The sequence below is a fragment of the Salvelinus alpinus genome, chromosome 4 (genome assembly GCF_045679555.1).
Source record: "Salvelinus alpinus chromosome 4, SLU_Salpinus.1, whole genome shotgun sequence".
In the NCBI taxonomy this organism is placed as follows: Eukaryota; Metazoa; Chordata; class Actinopteri; order Salmoniformes; family Salmonidae; genus Salvelinus; species Salvelinus alpinus.
In genome coordinates, this window is record NC_092089.1 from 77,623,600 (window position 1) to 77,627,420 (window position 3,821).

Below are 3,821 nucleotides of genomic sequence, written 5' to 3' on the forward strand. Positions count from 1 at the left end.
AGGAGTCCAGGGGTATGGGTTCAGAGTTGGAGTCTATGGTGGGGGAGGAGGGGATCCATAATGGTAGGAATGCTGTGCTCTTGAGTGGTCAATGAGTTGTTTATTGTCTGTGGGCCGTTTGGGGAAGTGGAGATGGGGGTTATCGTTATGAAATACCATCCACCAAATGGAGAAAGAATTGACATACTGGACTAAATCATAAACTATGAAGAAAAAATAATACACATAGTTTATTCATGTATTTATTTTATAGACACTTATGCTACTAATCGTTTTCTTAGGGTGCTATCGAATTCATAAACATGAAACCATTTAAGCCTAATTGAATAATAAAGTCAATTAGAAAGAGAGTGGAATGTAAGTTGAGGCAATTTAGTTAAACCAGTTAAATAATATAAAAGGCAACACTGGGGCGTTGTGACTTGTCCAAAATGGCAAATCTTGCATTGCTGGAGGATCTGGCACAAGCTGCATTACGCAGGGAGCGTGTTTTCAATGAGCGTGCAGATTTTTTTGCTGAGAGCGACTCTTGGCTTATTAGTACATTTTGTTTTCCAAAGCATATTTTATTGTATCTCTGCCACCAACTCTCTCCAATATTAGAAAGGGAGCCGAAACACACCAACGCCATCCCAGTGCATACCCAAGTCCTCTCCACCCTGGAATTTTTGGCCACTGGAACATTCCAACGGGAGATTGCGGATCGATCTGGCATTTCACAACCAACCATGAGCAGAATATTACCTGCAGTCCTTCATGGCATTATTTCATTGACCCCACAATACATACCGTTTCTGTACACTGCTGTGCTACAGGCCAGAGTGAAAAGGGATTTCCACACCATAGCTGGATTTCCTAATGTCATTGGAGATATTGACTGCACCCACATCGCAATAAAAGCACCATCATTGAACAAATTCAACTTCGCCAACAGAAAAGGTTTCCATTCTGTCAATGTGCAGGTCATCTGTGATTCACATTTGGCTTTGTTAAATGTAGTGGCCAAGTGGGACACATGATTCATTCATTGTGCAGAACAGTTCAGTTGGCCTGAACCTCCAGGAAGGCGCTGTTGAGGATGGATGGCTTATTGGTAAGTGACTTGTGTTTTATTTGCAAGGTTTTATTTGCCATGTTAGACCTCTACTGGGAAACAATATCTGAATGTTGTGTTCATAACTGCAGGAAACCGGGGCTACCCATTTAAAAACATGGCTGATGACTCCCCTCACAAACCCCTCAAACCAACAAGAGGCAAGGTACAACCAAGCCCACGCACGCACAAGAACAACAGTGGAACGCACCATAGGCCTGCTGAAAGGGCGTTGGCTGTGCTTGTCTGGGACAGGAGGCACACTGCAATACCAGCCTAGGTTTGCCTCTGAAATGACATTCCTTCAAATGCCATTATGTGAATGTAATACAATGTGCACATTCCTTTTTAGGTTTGCTACATTGTCAAGGCTGACAGTGTGCTCCACAACATTGCAATCAAAAATGGCATTCCACTGAATGATCCACCCAGACCCGATGAGCCCATGCCTGACAGGGAGTGTTTCCCATCACCCATAGCTCTGGCACTGAGGACCAGAGTCAATATCATACAACGGTTTTAGGTATCTGTTCTTCCAAATATTGTAATCAAATTGACAAGGAAAACGCATTTACATTGCACCAGAATTTGTCTCACATGTTTAACACAATCAACAAGTTATTTCAATAATTGATTTATCTCTCTCAGGCCGTTGCATACATCCTCCAGCTGCTGTTTGAGTCCAATAATTGATGTGTTGATCTCTTCTTGTTGTTTCAGGACTGGGTCAGTCAAAACCTGCGGTGCAGCTGAAGCGCTTGCCAAAGAGGACACCCTTCTGGTAGGCCTGGGGATGAGGGGTCAGTGGACACTCTTCTGGTAGGCCTGGGGATGAGGGGTCAGGGGACACTCTTCTGGTAGGCCTGGGGATGAGGGGTCAGGAAAATCACCCATATCCGTCAAGATTTCATGTTTTGTTATTTTTGTTATATTAACTTTGTTAAATCTATTTTGTTATATATATTTGTTATATTTATTGTCAAGAAAAAATATTTAGTTGTGGTCCATGTCTGAATATGGTTGCGAAAATAAAGCTTGACTTACCATCAGTTGGTGTGTCTGGTATTGATTCAGGGTCTGGGAGAGGGTCCTCAGTATCATCATCACAAATGATTCCAGACACTGAGGTCTCTCCAATTATGCTGGCAATGTGCTGGTCCATAGCAGACAGCGAAGAGTCACTCTGCCCTCCTCCTGTTGCACTTATATCCCTTTTGTTCATCATATATATATTTTTTGCACATGTTTTCAAATCAAACCATTTCTTTTTAATTTCATTAACTGTTCTGCGCTCAGATGAGGCAGAATTTACCACAGCTCTAACCTGCTCCCAAGCAATATTTTTCCTCTACTTGTCAAGCCATTGCTGAGGGCTCCAAAAAGTATGGCTTGTTTTGCTTCCACTTCAGTGATCAAAAGTTTTTTTTTTCTTTGATTTCTCCATGTTGGCAGACAGAAATTAGTGACATTTCTTGCAGCTTTAAAGGGAAGGTTTGTGACCATAAATGGTCATTTAGGGTGGTTCTTTAAGTAAATGAGACTTCACGTGCACTAGCACAGTGTTTTAGAACGTGTCTGATTTATCAAGTTTGGTATCCCAGGAGGTCTACCCCGGGGGATGGTAATAGAGGGGAGGTACGTGAGGCGACGTCGGCTCCCTCTGCTGGGAATACGGGAGCTGGGCACCCCGACACGGACAGCTCTAAGTCGAGGTAATTAGAGGAAAGTGCCAACCAGCCGTGGAGGCCAAATAAAAGGAGCACGGTGGCACACCGCGGGAGAGAAAGGGGAGAGACCGACACCAAGCAAAAGAAGGACCGAGTGAAACCTTAGTGATTTTCTTTGTTATATTTATTTTCTGTCTTAGTAAAGTTGTTTTTGTGGACTAAAGCCTCCCTGTCTCTGTGTCAATCTCTGCACGCTCAACCCAACACCCCACAGTTTACCACACAAGGCAAAATACTTACAGGTGTGTGTAAATCAAGCATACGAGCAATTGATAAATACCAACTTTTTTGTACTTGCGAACATTCTACATTTTCTTCGTACAAGTTAATTTAGAAGTTTTTCTACGCAACATTGATAAATGAGGGCCCTGGGGCTTGCCAGAAGAGGGAGCTTGGGTAGAGGAGGAAAATCCTCTATCGAGGATGAAGAAGGAGCTGTTCAGAAGGTGGGCAGAGAAATCAACTGTAGTGGTACCTGGGCTTTAGATTAGCCTGTATGCCAGGGGGTCTATCGTGGGTCCGGTGGACCGGGAGCCAATATGGTTGTTAGCTGAGGGGAGGCCGAGGATGGGAAGGGGGGATCTGTGGTGGGGTGAGAGGGTAGTTCTGGGGGTGGTCTGTGGTGAGCAGCTGGGGGGAGGTTAAAAAAATGTTTCAACTGTAGTGATGGGGGTGTGTGTGAGTTTGTGTATCTTTTCTGGGCCCTGCCCACAGCTATGTACAGTGCAAGAGTGTTGAATGTGTTGTGTGAGTGATTGGATGATAGTGTATTTGTTCTATAGTACTTGGGCTGTGAAGTGATCTGTGGGTGAAGATGGCTTGATAAAGGTGGTGAGTCTGTTCACCTGTCTCATCATGCCACTAGGGAACCTTTGTGATGAAATGGCTTTATCAATGATTTCCTTATGATGGATGGCCTGTATCAACTTGAAATACAGTTTTGTGGCCTGCCTGGTAGCCTCATCGGGGGGTTGATTGAGGCGTAGCTCTGTTGGAAAGGA

The 3,821-nt window shown here is 44.0% G+C and overlaps 1 long non-coding RNA gene across 1 annotated transcript; it reads right to left on the reverse strand.

Annotated features, from left to right (window-relative positions):
* Window positions 1-229: 229 nt before the first annotated feature.
* On the reverse strand, window positions 230-2,549 carry LOC139572519 (uncharacterized). Its single transcript, XR_011674443.1, has 2 exons — window positions 2,138-2,549; window positions 230-1,956 (listed from the first exon to the last, which is right to left on the reverse strand). It is a non-coding gene; the product is annotated as an uncharacterized lncRNA (long non-coding RNA).
* Between the last annotated feature and the right edge of the window lie 1,272 nt (window positions 2,550-3,821).